Source organism: Pelodiscus sinensis, chromosome 1, assembly GCF_052426305.1.
Source record: "Pelodiscus sinensis isolate ZL-2025 chromosome 1, ASM5242630v1, whole genome shotgun sequence".
In the NCBI taxonomy this organism is placed as follows: Eukaryota; Metazoa; Chordata; order Testudines; family Trionychidae; genus Pelodiscus; species Pelodiscus sinensis.
In genome coordinates this window covers 1,854,904-1,871,012 of record NC_143052.1, presented here as the reverse complement: position 1 = coordinate 1,871,012, position 16,109 = coordinate 1,854,904, and the positions used below count along the sequence as shown (strand labels likewise).

The 16,109-nt window shown below is 52.5% G+C and overlaps 1 pseudogene across 1 annotated transcript in view; it reads right to left on the bottom strand.

Annotated features, from left to right (window-relative positions):
• The window catches only part of LOC142825021 (adenylate kinase 8 pseudogene), a 378,854-nt pseudogene that overhangs the window by 297,830 nt on the left and 64,915 nt on the right, over positions 1-16,109 (bottom strand). The window lies entirely within an intron of this gene.

Below are 16,109 nucleotides of genomic sequence, written 5' to 3'. Positions count from 1 at the left end.
CATCTGTCACTACTGAGAACAGCCTCTCTCCATCCTCTTTGGAACCTCCCTTCAGGAAGTTGAAGGCTGCTATCAAGTCCCCCCTCACTCTTCGCTTCTGCAGACTAAACAGACCCAAGTCCCTCAGCCTCTCCTCGTAGGTCATATGCTCCAGACCCCTAATCATTTTGGTTGCCCTCCGCTGGACCCTCTCCAATGCGTCCGCATCCTTTTTGTAGTGGGGGGCCCAGAACTGGACACAGTACTCCAGATGTGGCCTCACCAAAGCCGAATAAAGGGGAATAATGACATCTCTGGATCTGCTGGCAATGCTCCTCTTAATGCATCCTAATATGCCATTAGCCTTCTTGGCTACAAGGGCACACTGTTGACTCATATCTAGCTTCTCATCCACTGTAACCCCCAGGTCCTTTTCTGCAGAACTACTACTTAACTGGTTGGTCCCCAGCCTGTAACTATGCTTGGGATTCTTCCGTCCCAAGTGCAGGACTCTACACTTGTCTTTGTTGAATCTCATGAGATTTCTAGTGGCCCAATCCTCCAATTTGTCCAAGTCACTCTGGACCCTCTCTCTGCCCTTAAGCGTATCTACCTCTCCCCCTAGCTTAGTGTCATCTGCAAACTTGCTGAGGGTGCAATCTATCCCCTCATCCAGGTCATTAATAAAGATATTGAACAAAACCGGTCCTAGAACCGAACCTTGGGGCACTCCACTAGAAACCGACCTCCATCCTGACATCGAACCGTTGATCACTACCCGCTGGGCCCGGCCTTCTAGCCATCTTTCTATCCATCTTACCGTCCATTTATCCAATCCGCATTCCCTTAACTTGCTGGCAAGAATATTGTGGGAGACCGTATCAAAAGCCTTGCTAAAGTCAAGGTATATAACATCCACTGACTTTCCCATGTCCACTGAGCCAGTTACCTCATCATAGAAGCTAATCAGATTGGTCAAGCACGACTTGCCCTTTGTGAATCCATGCTGACTATTCCTGATCACTTTCCTCTCATTCAAGTGTCTCAAAATGGATTCCTTTATGATCCCTTCCATGATTTTTCCAGGAACCGAGGTAAGACTGACCGGCCTATAGTTCCCTGGATCGTCCTTCTTCCCTTTTTTGAAGATGGGCACTACATTTGCCTTTTTCCAATCATCTGGGATTTCGCCCGATCTCCACGACTTTTCAAAGATAATGGCCAAAGGCTCCTCAATGACATTTGCCAACTCCTTCAGTACCCTTGGGTGCATTAAGTCTGGACCCATGGATTTGTGTACGTTTAGTTTTTCTAAATAGTTCCTAACCTGTTCTTTACCCACCAAGGGCTGTCCATCTTCTTCCCATCTTGCGTCGCTTAGCACAGAAGTCCAGGAGCCGACCTTGTCCGTGAATACAGAGGCAAAGAAAGCATTGAGTACTTCAGCTTTCCCCACATCCTCTGTCACTAGGTTACCTCCTTCATCCATTAGGGACTGCACACCCTCTCTGATCACCTTCTTCTTGTTGACATGCCTGTAGAAACCTTTCTTGTTATCCTTCACATCCTTAGCCAGTCGCAACTCCATTTGCGCTTTCGCCTTCCTGATAACCCCCCGACATTCTCGAACTATACATTTAAGCTCCTCCCTAGTCATTTGTCCAAGTTTCCACTTTCTGTAAGCTTCCTTTTTGTGCTTAAGTACACCAAGGATTTCCCCTGTAAGCCAATCCGGTCTCCTACCAGGTTTGCCTCTCTTGCTACGTGTCGGGATGGTTTCTTTCTGTGCCTTCAATAAGGCTTCTTTAAAATACTGCCAGCTGTCCTGGACTCCTTTCCCCTTCATGTTAACATCCCAGGGGATTCTTTCCATCAGATCTCTGAGGGAGTCAAAGTCTGCTTTTTTGAAGTCCAAGGTGTGTATTTTACTACTCTCTTTCCTTCCTTTGGTCAGGATCCTGAAATCTACCATCTCATGATCACTGCTTCCCAGGTTGTCACCCACCTCTACGTCCCCTATTAGTTCCTCCCTGTTTGTGAGGAGAAGGTCAAGCTGTGCACGGCCCCTGGTCGGATCCTTCAGCACTTGTACCAAGAAGTTATCCCCAACATTCTCCAAAAACTTCCTGGATTGCCTGTGTACTGCCGTATTGGTTTCCCAACAGATGTCAGGGTGATTAAAGTCCCCCATGAGAACCAGGGCCTGCGATCTGGAAGCTTCGCTCAGTTGTTCGAAGAAAGCCTCATCTACCTCATCCACCTGGTTCGGTGGCCTGTAGCAGACACCAACCACAACATCACTGCTGTTTGCTCCTTTAAACCTGACCCATAGACTTTCAACAAGTTTTTCTCCCTCTTTATACTGGAGTTCAGAGCAATCATAGTGCTCTTACATATAGTGCAACTCCTCCTCCTTTTCTCCCCTGCCTATTCTTCCTGAACAATCTATACCCTTCCATGACAGCGCTCCAGTCATGCGAGTCATCCCACCAAGTCTCTGTTATCCCAATTAAATCATATTTCTTGGCCTGGGCCAGGGCCTCCAGTTCTTCCTGCTTGTTGCCCAGGCTTCTCGCATTAGTGTACAAACACCTCAGGTAACCAGTTGATTGCCCTATCTTCTCCATTCGAAACTGGGGTCCTCCTTGCTCGCTCCTTGCTCTATGCATTTCTTCCCGGTATCTGACTTTCCCACTCCCCTCAGGGTTTTGGTCACCGTCCCCCGACGAACCTAGTTTAAAGCCCTCCTCACTAGGTTCGCAAGCCTGCCCGCGAAGATGCTCCTTCCTCTCTTCGTTAGGTGGATCCCATCTCTTCCTAACAATCCTTCCGCCCGGAACAGAGTCCCATGGTCGAAGAAACCAAAGCCCTCTCTGCGACACCAGCTGCGCAACCACGCATTTACGTCCTCAATTCGACGATCCCTGCCCAGTCCTTTCCCTTCAACAGGGAGGATGGACGAGAACACCACTTGCGCTCCAAAGTCTTGGATCCTTCTTCCCAGTGCTACATAATCCGCAGCAACCCGCTCAAGGTCATTCTTGGCCGTATCATTCGTTCCTACATGGAGAAGCAGGAAGGGGTAGCGATCTGAAGGTTTGATCAGCTTGCTAAGCCTCTCAGTGACATCCCGAATGCGAGCTCCCGGTAAGCAGCACACCTCTCGAGATTCCAGGTCCGGACGGCAGAGGGATGGCTCAGTCCCTCTTAGGAGGGAGTCCCCGACCACCACCACCCGTCGTTTCCTTTTGGGGGTGGTGGCCGTGGAACCCCCATCCCTAGGACTACGCATCCCATGCCTTTCAGTAGATGGTGCTCCCTTCTGGTTTCTACCTTGTGAGGTCCCTTCCAGAGCATTCAGCACTGCAGAGCCTGTGGAGAGAGCTTGAAAGCGATTGCTTACCTCTATAGCATCGGGGGAATCCCGTGCTGGCCTTTTTCCCCTTCTAGAAGTTACATGCTGCCAGTTCTCCTCTTGGTCGCATACTGCCCTCACTGGCTCCTCTGCCTGCTGTGCTTGAAGGATCAATTGCTGCCTTCTATCGAGGAAGTCTTCATCCTCTCTGATCAAGCGTAAGGTCGACACTTGGGCCTCCAGTCCTCTAATTTTTTCTTCCAAAATCTCGACCAGCTTGCACTTGGTGCAGATGAAATCCGTTCTTTCTTCCGGGAGGGAGACAAACATGGCACACGCCGTGCAGGTAACAACAGCAGCAGACGCATCATCAACCATCGCTGCTGTCCTGGAGAAGGGATTTAAAAAGAAAGACAAGAGAACCTCCCGCCCTTCCCTCTCCCCTTCAGAACTCCCTCTCAAAACTCCCTGTTAGCAATCACCTGTTCGCAAGCTCCTTGGTCGCTTGCCCACTGCCTTATAAAGCCCCTCCCCCTACCAAGGCTCAGCCAATCAGCAGAGGCTTCTACAATTCAAACTTTAATTAGAAGCCAACAGTTTCCACCTGCCAATCAATCACAGCCCCTACCAATCACAGCACAAACTCTATCAAGGGGAGGGGGGAAGGGAAAAAAAAAAAAAAAAAAACCTCACTCTCAAACACAGGGGAAAATAAATAAATAAATAAATAAATAAATAAACAAACAAACAAACAAGAACACACACAACCCTCACTCACAACACAAGCTCAGCATACAGCAAGAAGCCCCAAGCACAACACCCACTTCTCCCAAACTCCTGTATCTACTTGTCCTCTACCTGGAGAACTCCCCCTCTAAAGCCTCACTCAAACAGGGGGGGAGGAGGGAAAGGGAAAAAAAAACAAACCCACAAACCACCACACACCAAACAAAAACAAGCTCTGCACACACTGAGAAAGCCCCAATAACAAAACACACTTCCCTCAAGAGTCCTGTATCTGCTTCTCCTTCACCTGGAGAACTCCCTCTCAAAACTCCCTGTTAGCAATCACCTGTTCGCAAGCTCCTTGGTCGCTTGCCCACTGCCTTATAAAGCCCCTCCCCCTACCAAGGCTCAGCCAATCAGCAGAGGCTTCTACAATTCAAACTTTAATTAGAAGCCAACAGTTTCCACCTGCCAATCAATCACAGCCCCTACCAATCACAGCACAAACTCTATCAAGGGGAGGGGGAAGGGAAAAAAAAAAAAAAAAAAACCTCACTCTCAAACACAGGGGAAAATAAATAAATAAATAAATAAATAAATAAACAAACAAACAAACAAGAACACACACAACCCTCACTCACAACACAAGCTCAGCATACAGCAAGAAGCCCCAAGCACAACACCCACTTCTCCCAAACTCCTGTATCTACTTGTCCTCTACCTGGAGAACTCCCCCTCTAAAGCCTCACTCAAACAGGGGGGGAGGAGGGAAAGGGAAAAAAAAACAAACCCACAAACCACCACACACCAAACAAAAACAAGCTCTGCACACACTGAGAAAGCCCCAATAACAAAACACACTTCCCTCAAGAGTCCTGTATCTGCTTCTCCTTCACCTGGAGAACTCCCTCTCAAAACTCCCTGTTAGCAATCACCTGTTCGCAAGCTCCTTGGTCGCTTGCCCACTGCCTTATAAAGCCCCTCCCCCTACCGAGGCTTCTACAATTCAAACTTTAATTAGAAGCCAACAGTTTCCACCTGCCAATCAATCACAGCCCCTACCAATCACAGCACAAACTCTATCAAGGGGAGGGGGAAGGGAAAAAAAAAAAAAAAAAACCTCACTCTCAAACACAGGGGAAAATAAATAAATAAATAAATAAATAAACAAACAAACAAACAAACAAGAACACACACAACCCTCACTCACAACACAAGCTCAGCATACAGCAAGAAGCCCCAAGCACAACACCCACTTCTCCCAAACTCCTGTATCTACTTGTCCTCTACCTGGAGAACTCCCCCTCTAAAGCCTCACTCAAACAGGGGGGGAGGAGGGAAAGGGAAAAAAAAAAAAAAAACCCACAAACCACCACACACCAAACAAAAACAAGCTCTGCACACACTGAGAAAGCCCCAATAACAAAACACACTTCCCTCAAGAGTCCTGTATCTGCTTCTCCTTCACCTGGAGAACTCCCTCTCAAAACTCCCTGTTAGCAATCACCTGTTCGCAAGCTCCTTGGTCGCTTGCCCACTGCCTTATAAAGCCCCTCCCCCTACCAAGGCTCAGCCAATCAGCAGAGGCTTCCACAATTCAAACTTTAATTAGAAGCCAACAGTTTCCACCTGCCAATCAATCACAGCCCCTACCAATCACAGCACAAACTCTATCAAGGGGAGGGGGAAGGGAAAAAAAAAAAAAAAAACCTCACTCTCAAACACAGGGGAAAATAAATAAATAAATAAATAAATAAATAAATAAACAAACAAACAAGAACACACACAACCCTCACTCACAACACAAGCTCAGCATACAGCAAGAAGCCCCAAGCACAACACCCACTTCTCCCAAACTCCTGTATCTACTTGTCCTCTACCTGGAGAACTCCCCCTCTAAAGCCTCACTCAAACAGGGGGGGAGGAGGGAAAGGGAAAAAAAAAACAAACCCACAAACCACCACACACCAAACAAAAACAAGCTCTGCACACACTGAGAAAGCCCCAATAACAAAACACACTTCCCTCAAGAGTCCTGTATCTGCTTCTCCTTCACCTGGAGAACTCCCTCTCAAAACTCCCTGTTAGCAATCACCTTCTTCCTACCCTTTCCCCGCCCCTGGTCCCCCTCTCTCCCTGCCCCTTTCCCGTGATGCCTCCTAAGCCTCCCATGGGCCCCTCCACCACGCGACTTCCAAAATGGCGTGATGGCGTTATGTTGGACGCACGCTTTCCAGGTCGGGGAAAATGGAGGCCGGCTTATCCGTCTAAAAAGAAAAGAAATAGCAAAAAGGGGGAAATTGGAATAAGTGTGGCAGGTTAAAAAGAGAGAGAAGCTGAAGAAAAAGCTAGTGCCAGAGAAAGAAAAGAAATAGAAGAAAAGGGGAGAGAAACAGAGCAAAGCTAGCACCAGAGACAGAGAAATTGGGGGGAGGGAAAGAAAAAAGTGGGGGGAGAGAGGGAAACAGGGAGATGCTAAAAATACAAGAAGGAAAGGGGAGAGAAAAAGGGGAAAATGGAATAAGAGAGGCTGTCTAAAAAGAGAGAGAAACAGAGACTAAAGAAAAGGGAGGAAAGAAAAACACTAGCGGCAGGATGACCAATTGGTCGATCTGACCAATCAGAGAAGCAGTGTCCAACCCATCTTTTGGTCTGTCCAATCAGAAGCACCCACAACCCCCACCGGTCTGTCCAATCAAAGGCATCCCACACTTTTAAACTGTCCAGCCAGAAGCACCCCCCCCCCAGTTTATCTATAATGTTCTGGAACAAGATTCATTCTATGCCCCCTCCCCACTTATATACCAAACATCCTGCATTCCATTTGGCCAGAAGTTTCCTTATCACCCCACCATACACACAGGCATCAACTTGCTTTAAAATTTCGGATTATAACAAGAGAGACATTTAGGCCTGCTTTATGGCTGTTCAAAACGTGGCTATGGAGAGCACCGTGATGGTAAGAACCTTTTAATCTGTGCGTATGGCCATATTTTTTCATGCCCAGCGTTGTCATGACTTAAAAGTGAATAACTGCTTTTGGGGATTACGTCCCTGTCATTCCCCACTCTGAGCTGTGCAATTCGTATATAAGCCTGTGACTCAGCGACCAGGGAGCTTGCGAACAGGAACAGCTAACGGGGAGTGTGGAGAGGGAGGTTAGAGGGAGAGGTTAGAGGGCACCAGTGACTTCTGACCTTCTTTAAAACATAACTCTTAGAATTATCTATATTCCAGAGGTTTAAAAAGAATCCCAGTTTATACTTAAACTTATTCATTAGAAAAATGGAGACAGAAGCCCAGCAGCAGAGTGGGGGCTATCCTGTTTATTGCGTCGAGAGTCACATGTATGATTACCTGCCCTGTGGGCGTGTGGCATACGTGTGCACCCGTTGCAAGGAGCTCCTGACCCTCAGAGACCGAGTTCGGGCTTTGGAGGCCAGGGTGGCTGAACTGGAGGAGCTAAGGGAGGTAGAGAGATATGTTGATGAGACTTTCCGGGACACTGTAGTACTGTCCCACCTCCAGTCTGAGAGCCCCAGTGCTCTTTAGGAGGATGAAAGTCTTAAGGGAACAGAGCATTCAATGGGAGCAGAGGGAAACCATCCCGTAGTTGGGACCCTCCTCCCAGAGGATGTTGCGGTATCCTCTCGCACTGAGGATACCTCTGAGGGGGAGGGAATGCCAGTTAGGAAGAGGCAGGTGTTAGTAGTGGGTGATTCGATCGTTAGAAACATAGATAGTTGGGTTTGTGATGACCGGGAGAACCGTATGGTCACTTGCCTGCCTGGTGCGAAGGTTGCAGATCTCTCGAGGCATCTAGACAGACTTGTGGGTAGTGCTGGGGAGGAGCTGGTGGTCGTGGTACATGTCGGTACCAATGACGTAGGGAAGGGTAAGAGAGATGTCCTGGAGGCCAAATTTAGGCTGCTAGGAAAGAGACTGAAATCCAGGACCTCTATGGTGGCATTCTCGGAAATGCTTCCAGTTCCACACGCAGGGCCAGGTAGGCAGGCGGAGCTTCAGAGTCTCAATGCGTGGATGAGACGATGGTGTAGGGAAGAGGGGTTTGGATTTATTAGGAACTGGGGACACTTTTGGGAGAGGGGGAGCCTATACAGGAAGGATGGGCTCCACCTAAACCAGGGTGGAACCAGACTGCTGGCACTAAACATTAAAAAGGCCGTAGAGCAGTTTTTAAACTAAGAGATGGGGGAGGGGGAAGCCGATTGGTGCGGAGATGCACGTAAATCGGAGGGAGACTTCTCTTAGAGGAGAATCCGTTGATAGAGATTCTCTAAGCTGTAGTCGGAAAGAGAGGAGGGGAGAGGGCAAACCATGGGCCAGAGCAGACAAACAACCGCATACAAAGGAATCCAATGCATCAGGGAAGGGCAGACAAATAAGCAGTGGCAAATTTTTAAAGTGCTTGTACACAAATGCTAGGAGTCTGACTAACAAGATGGGTGAACTAGAGTACCTCGTATTAAATGAGGAGATTGACATAATAGGCATCACTGAAACCTGGTGGAATGAGGAAAATCTGTGGGACACAATCATACCGGGATATAAAATATATCAGAAGGATAGAGCAGGCCGGGTGGGTGGTGGAGTGGCACTGTATGTGAAAGATAATGTAGAATCAAACGAAATAAAAATATGAAGTGAATCAACATGTTCCATAGAATCGCTATGGATAGAAATTCCATGCTCCAATAATATTAAATGAGCAGTAGGGATATATTACCGACCACCTGACCAGGACAGCGATACTGACATTGAAATGCGGAGGGAGATTAGAGAGGCTACCAAAATAAAGAACTATATAATAATGGGGGATTTTAATTACCCCCATATTGACTGGATACATGTCACCTCAGGAAGAGAAGCGGAGATAAAATTTCTCAATGGCTTAAATGACTGCTTCTTGGAGCAGCTGGTGCAGGAACCCACAAGGGGAGAGGCAATTCTCGATTTAGTCCTGAGTGGAGTGCAGGATCAGGTCCAGGATATAACCGTTACAGGACCGCTTGGGAATAGCGACCATAATATAATAACATTTAACATTCCTGTGGTGGGAAGAACACCTCAGCAGTCCAGCACCCTGGCATTTAATTTCAAAAAGGGGAATTACACAAAAATGAGGAGGTTAGTTAAACAGAAATTAAAAGGCACAGTGACTAGAGCCAAATCCCTGTAAGCTGCATGGAAACTTTTTAAAGACTCTCGGTCCTCTACTTCCAATTCCTTCATCCACAGCTGGATCTCCAGCCGCCGCAGCTCTGCTGGGCTGGCCCCTGCCCTAGACGGACTACGGCTTGCAGGGCTTCCTTGGGAAGCTGTCCCGTCTGTCCAGCGGGCTCCAGTGCTCCGCTTCCTCTGGGAGCCTGAGACTCTCCCAGAAGGGGTCTGGCTGCTCCCCACGGGGACAGGATCCCGGCCCCATGGCTGGTCCTTCTCTTCCAGCCGGGCAATCAGCTGGGCCTTGGCTGCTTTCTGCACAGGCAAGCCCCTCTCTCTGCACAGCCCCACCAGCTCTGCCTTCAAGAGTCGGGCGTAGGCCATCTGCCCGCTGGGCCCCTCGGTGCAGACTCACCAGTCTAGTGCTGCAGCGCCCCACGATTCCCAGGAACCGCTTCGCTCTGTCTCCAGCACGCCTGGCTCCAGGGCTCTTGCTTCTACTGCGCCTTGTCGCTCGCCGCTGGAAGCTCCATCCACGGGGGGCAGTGCATCCCACTTCTGACACCAGTGTGACGGCGCGTTGGGGTCTCTCGTCTCCTGCACCCCGAAATGGCACAAACAGACTGCACCAGCCAGTAGAACAGAGGGAGTTTATTGCTTCTCTAGGGAACAGCCCAGCATAGACGTAATTTTGTTACAGGGCAGGCTTAGGATGCCTCAGCCCCCCTTGAGATGGGGGAGCCTGGGCCCCTAAATCCCAGCCCCTTGCTTAGGCTGCTTCCTCCATGATACCAGACAGAAACTGCCCAACTTCCCGCCCTGCCCCCCAGCCAGGGGCTCCACTCCGCCTTTCTTCCTTTGTTCCGCTCCCTGGGAGGTAACTGGTCGAACAGGTTCCCTCCCTGTCCCATCAGCTACTCGGCTGGGCTGTGGTACAGACAGCAGCCAGTGGGGGTCACCCACAGCTCCAGCCTAGCAACCAGCAAGGTACCTGCACTACGTCATACCTCCAGCCTGGGGTGGGGAAACTGAGGCACAACACTCCACTGCCATAAACACCAGCCGAGCAGCCGAGTTCCAGACGGAGCTGCGTAAGGATCCCTCTTGAGAGAAGCTGAGGGCCCTGGCTGACCAGGGCGGTGCCGGGTCCTGGCCCCTGTGGGAGGACCTCAGTGTTACCCCACAGACTCGGGTAAACCAATTATCCTGTGGTCAGTTATGCTATTAAGAGTGTCTCTGCACAGAAGCCAGATCCGGCCCGGTGTTACGTCTCTCTGTCACCGTTGGATTAGCCGGCACAATCAGACCAAACACAAGTTTAGGGCCTAACCATGTATTTTAAAAAAAATAGTAGAGCACAACAACCACACAACTCTACCGCTCCCACCCTACCCCAGAAGAAATAGAAGACAGATCCCAGATACAAGAGGTCGACTGAGGCCTGTGACCTCGTAGCGAGTTGAAAGCTGCGAGGGAGGACGGCAGGGCGATCCCTCGAAGCAGACCCTTCCAGCTGGAACGGACGCCTGGAGACGAGGGATCTGCGCTCCCTTCGTGGCATGGCTCCTGGATCAGGCTCCCACCAGACCTACGACTCCGCGGGCCGATCCGGTAGGTAAGGTAAGATTACCTGCCAGTAATCCAATGCGCGGAGTGTTCTCTCACACACGGTGGTCACTGCACCGACGCCTGCCTCACCAGCCACATATCCACGAATAGCAACATGGTGGAACCCCACGGGGAGCCCACAACCTGCACACACTCGGACAGACGAAGAGACGCTCCCGAGTTTCCTGAGCTTATAAGCCCTCTGAGGCGGGAAAACAGGGATAGCAGCTGAGTGCAAAACAAGGGGTCGTGTGCCGTGTCTAGCGGGCTGAGAGCACCGATCAAATGCGTGCGCAGCAACAGAGAGTGGGGTGCCGGGGTTTGTGCCGTGTGCGTCGGCTAGGGAGAAGGGTGCAAAGGCCGGGCAGTGGCGGGCACTTTACTGATTTTCCTGAGGTGAGATACAAAATGGAACCCGGACTGACTCCATTTTACAGTTATGCATTCTACAATAATCCTGACTAGGGGAACAGCAGGGAGAGATTCCCGCGGGAGAAGGGATTCCTGGCCTGGGAATGGGGCAATCTGAATCCTGGGAGGGGAGGAGGCAGCCGGTGGTGCCCCAGAGGTCCCGCTGCCGGCTGCTGTTCCTGGCCCATGATATTCCCTGCCCATCATAGAGGAGCCTTCCAGAAGGATCAAGTGGGGTCCCTGAGCAGGGCGACCTGGACGGGGGAGAAATACGTCCTGGTGGGGGTGGATTTCGCTGCTCGCCACCCTGAGGCCGTGGCTCTGCCCCCCGAGGCAGACACGGAGGCCGATGCACTGCTGGCCATTTTCAGCAGGATGGGGTTCCCCCAGGAGGTCCTTACAGACCAGGGGTCCCGCTTCGGTGTTTGTGGGAGAGGTGCGGGGTGCAGCTCACCTGGGCCTCACGTAGCACCCCCAGTCCAACGGGCTGGTGGAGAGGTTTCATGGGACACTCAAACGACTGCTGAAACCCTTCATGGACCAGCACCCCAGGACTGGGACAAGGACTCACCCACCTGCTCTTTGCATACAGGGAGGTGCCCCGGGAGTTCTCGGGGTTCTCGCCGGTTGAGTTGCTGTAGGGAGAAGGGTGACGGACCCCAGAATGGACGAATGGGAGGGGAAGGCCTCTCCGGATGGCGAGTCAGTGGTGGACGGACTGACCTTCCGGGAGAGGCTTGTTGAGCTCATGGGCCTGGCCAGGGAGAACCCGGCCCAGGCCCAGGCCCAGAGGAGGCAGGAAGCCTGGTACGACCGCTTGGTACGTGCCCGCTCCTACGCCACCGGGGACCAAGTGATGCGCCTCATCCCGGGGAGGAAGAACAAGCTGCAGGCGGCCTGGGATGGTCCCTTCCAGGGCGTCAGACAGGTAACGGGTGAGCTCTGGAGTGGAGCTGCCCAGCCGAGGCCACCGCTGTAACAATACGGCTTTTCTGTAGCCATGCTGGAAGTCTGTGCTAGGCAGGAACCAAAGCCGCCGTCTGCAGCCAGACTGAAGAGCAGCCAGTACTGGAAGGCCTGGAGTCACAGCCTCACAGTTCCATCTACATTGTATTAAAAAGTGTCACCCCAGGCCGTGCGGAGGGACGTTGCCCTGACAGCTCCCCTCCCCCACTGTCACCAGATAAAGACACAGATCTCAAGATGGGTAAAGGAATTTGTGCGTAGCACCGTTCTGTCTGGCCGGGAACCACTTATCAATAGAGGATGTTGTGGAATCCTCACCCTGTGACACTTCCCTATCGTTTGACTGTCTGAGCTCTTCTGGTTTGGAACGGTTCCCGTCTGCTGTGCAATGAATGTAGCCAGGTGTAAATCAATGAAGGTGGTGGGGTAGGATTGGTTAGGTCATTTTGTTATGATTGGTTAGTAAAATGATACTAAAATTGGTTAAAGCCAAGCAAGACTCAGGTTTCATTATATAAACTGGGGTTCAAGAAGGAAAAAAAAAAAAGATCAGAAACAACAGAAGGAAGCAAAGGTGGAAGAGGACCAGGAGGAGGGGGAAGACCTGAAAAAGAAGAACTCACCTCCGAGATACGGCCTAAGACCAGAGAGACTGATACTGCCTGGCCAACAGGGGAAGTCTGCCTGTACCTGGATTGGTGAGCTGACCCTGTGCGCTTGGCATGTGCATTCTGCTTGGTTGGGAATTGTCAGTCCACAGAGGAGAAGGACACGACTGGGTGAGGCTCTTTCAGTCGCTAACGAGCCTGCCAACCCTAGGGTCGTTACACCCTGAGCCCTAGGAATTGGGGGGGGGGTGTAAATTCACAGGGTTGCACCCTGAGCCCTAGGAATTGGGTGTGGGGGGGTGTAAATTCACAGGGTTGCACCGTGAGCCCTAGGAATTGGGTGTGGGGGGTGTAAATTCACAGGGTTGCACCCTGAGCCCTAGGAATTGGGTGTGGGGGGGTGTAAATTCACAGGGTTGCACCCTGAGCCCTAGGAATTGGGTGTGGGGGGTGTAAATTCACAGGGTTGCACCGTGAGCCCTAGGAATTGGGTGAGGGGGGTGTAAATTCACAGGGTTGCACCGTGAGCCCTAGGAATTGGGTGAGGGGGGTGTAAATTCACAGGGTTGCACTGTGAGCCCTAGGAATTGGGTGAGGGGGGTGTAAATTCACTGGGTTACACCGTGAGCCCTAGGAATTGGGTGAGGGGGGTGTAAATTCACAGGGTTGCACCGTGAGCCCTAGGAATTGGGTGAGGGGGGGTGTAAATTCACAGGGTTGCACCGTGAGCCCTAGGAATTGGGTGGGGGTGTGCGTGTAAATTCACAGGGTTACACCGTGAGCCCTAGGAATTGGGTGAGGAGGGGTGTAAATTCACAGGGTTGCACCCTGAACCCTAGGAATTGGGTGTGGGGGGGTGTAAATTCACAGGGTTGCACCGTGAGCCCTAGGAATTGGGGGGGGGGGTAAATTCACAGGGTTGCACCTTGAGCCCTAGGAATTGGGGGGGGGGTGTAAATTCACAGGGTTGCACCATGAGCCCTAGGAATTGGGTGTGTGGGGGGAGTAAATTCACAGGGTTGCACCGTGAGCCCTAGGAATTGGGGGGGGTGTAAATTCACAGGGTTGCACCTTGAGCCCTAGGAATTGGGGGGGGGGTGTAAATTCACAGGGTTGCACCCTGAGCCCTAGGAATTGGGTGTGGGGGGTGTAAATTCACAGGGTTGCACTGTGAGCCCTAGGAATTGGGTGTGGGGGGTGTAAATTCACAGGGTTGCACCGTGAGCCCTAGGAATTGGGTGTGGGGGGGTGTAAATTCACAGGGTTGCACCGTGAGCCCTAGGAATTGGGTGTGGGGGGTGTAAATTCACACGGTTGCACCGTGAGCCCTAGGAATTGGGGGGGGGGGGGAATTCACAGGGTTGCACCTTGAGCCCTAGGAATTGGGGGGGGGGGAAATTCACAGGGTTGCACCGTGAGCCCTAGGAATTGGGTGTGGGGGGGTGTAAATTCACTGGGTTACACCGTGAGCCCTAGGAATTGGGTGTGGGGGGGTGTAAATTCACAGGGTTACACTGTGAGCCCTAGGAATTGGGTGTGGGGGGTGTAAATTCACAGGGTTGCACCGTGAGCCCTAGGAACGGGGTGAAGGTGTGGCCCTCCAGTGTGGAAGGGACAGAGAAATGTGTGCGGGTAACTCCACCAGCAGGTGCACCATGGCAGCATGATGAAGCCGTGCTGGGACGGGGAGAGGCTGGTGCTGGCCGTGTGGGCAGGGGGAGGGGAAGGGGAAGGATCCCCTGGGGGTCTCCTCCCCGAGGCCGAGGCTAGTGCCCCGCTGGAGTCAATCCCCCTCTCGGACCAGCTCACCCCGGCCCAGCAAGGAAGTGCTGTGTTCCTACCAGCAGCTGTTCTCCTCCCGGCCTGGGCGCACTAACCCGGCCGTGCACTGGGTGGAGACAGGGACTCATCCCCCCATCTGGTGCACCCCATTCAGGGTCACTGGGAAAGCAGCCCGGGATCTGGAGAGGGAGGTGGGGGACATGCTGGCTCTTGGGGGGATCCAGCCTCCTCCAGCCCCTGGGCCCCCCCAGTGGTGCTGGTCCCCAAAAAGGACGGGACAAGCCAGTTCTGCGTGGACTGTCGGGAACTCAGCGCCATCACTGCGTCCGATGCCGACCCCATACCCAGGAATGATGAGATCCTAGACAAGTGGGGGGCCCAGTTCCTCACTATTATGGACCTGACCACAGGGGACTGGCAGGTGCCCCTGGACCCGGAGGCCAGGGTGAAGTCGGCCTTCATCACCCCACTAGGGCTCTTTGACTTCCTGGTCCTGCCCTTTGGCCCCAAGGGGGCCCCGGCCCCCTCCCAGCCCTGGTGGGTCAGTTCCTGAGGGGGATGGAGGACTTTGCTTTGGCTTATATTGATGAGATCTGTGTGTTTGGCCGGACCTGGGAGGATCACGTGGTCCAAGTGAAGAGGGGCTGGGCCGTCTCCGGGATGCTGGGCTGACTGTAAAAGCTGGGAAGTGCAGGGTCAGGTTGGCCGAGGTGACGTGTCTGGGCCACCAGGTGGGGAGCGGCCGGCTGAAGCCGGAGCCGGCCAAGGTGGAAGCCGCCTGGGACTGGCCCCCCCAGACTCAGCAGCAGGCCCAGGCTCTCATTGGGAGGGCCGGGTGCTACCGGAGGTTCGTGCCCCATTTTAGTGCCCTGGCCGCTCCCCTGACAGAGCTGTGCAGGAAGGGCCGGCCTGCCGGGGTGCCGGGGGCTCTCGGGGCACTGACAGGCCCTCAGACAGGGTCACGCGCTGGTACCTGGCTCTACAACCCGACAGTTTTAAGGTGGGACACCGATTGGGAGCGGCCCACCAGAAGGCTGACTTTTTGTCCCGGATCCCAGAGAGAGAACGGGACTCAAGGGAACAGGCAAGCCCCATCTTAAGGGGGAGGAGTGCGACGGGGTGCTGGAACCCCGTGTGACGGACCGGGCTGGGTCTGGGCACGGCTGAGGGTGTCTGCTCAGGGTAAATTGCTCAGACTTGGGGCTCCTTACAGCCCCCAGGGTATGTCTACACTACCCTCCTAGTTCGAACTAGGAGGGTAATGTATGCATACCGCACTTGCTAATGAAGCCCGGGATTTGAATTTCCCGGGCTTCATTAGCATAAGCGGGGAGCCGCCATTTTTAAATCCCCGCTGCTTCGAACCCCGTGTAGCGCGGCTACACGGGGCTCGAACTAGGTAGTTCGGACTAGGGTGCCTATTCCGAACTACCGGTACACCTCGTTTCACGAGGAGTACCGGTAGTTCGGAATAGGACCCTAGTCCGAACTAC